At 34.9% G+C, this 393-nt stretch overlaps 1 long non-coding RNA gene across 3 annotated transcripts in view; it reads left to right on the forward strand.

The window, feature by feature from the left end:
• LOC119588715 overlaps positions 1 to 393 on the forward strand; it is a 248,263-nt gene that overhangs the window by 211,390 nt on the left and 36,480 nt on the right. For 2 of the 3 annotated variants that reach the window (XR_005230130.1, XR_005230131.1), the window contains one exon: positions 58 to 129. This is a non-coding gene — a long non-coding RNA (uncharacterized LOC119588715). The remainder of the gene's footprint in view (positions 1 to 57; positions 130 to 393) is intronic. The other variant, XR_005230132.1, reaches the window with a different exon arrangement.

A 393-nucleotide genomic window follows, 5' to 3' on the forward strand; every position in this document is an offset into this window, starting at 1 on the left:
CAGACATTTATCATATTGTCACTAAATCACTAATAATTTTTTTCTCTCTCTCTTCAGATCAATCCCTTCGAGGAAAGGACAAAACACCCAACGATTGTCTTCAATTGACTTCCAGTAAGATTCTGTAAAGTAAGAATGTGGTGACAGTTTCATCCTTTATCACACGTCATCACAAGCTGATCATTCCTTCATCATATATAACACGTCATCACAAATCAGTCCTTCCATCATCACTTATCACACGTCATCACAACCCAATCCTTTCTTGATCCTTTGTAAACTAAGCTGCAGTTATAAATGCATACAACAAAGCGCATCACTATAATTATCACTATAGTTCTAACGTAAGATCTGTAGCATTTTTTCTCTTTTCTTTTCTTTTAAGATCTTGTG

This window comes from Penaeus monodon, chromosome 24 (assembly GCF_015228065.2).
Source record: "Penaeus monodon isolate SGIC_2016 chromosome 24, NSTDA_Pmon_1, whole genome shotgun sequence".
Lineage (NCBI taxonomy): Eukaryota > Metazoa > Arthropoda > Malacostraca > Decapoda > Penaeidae > Penaeus > Penaeus monodon.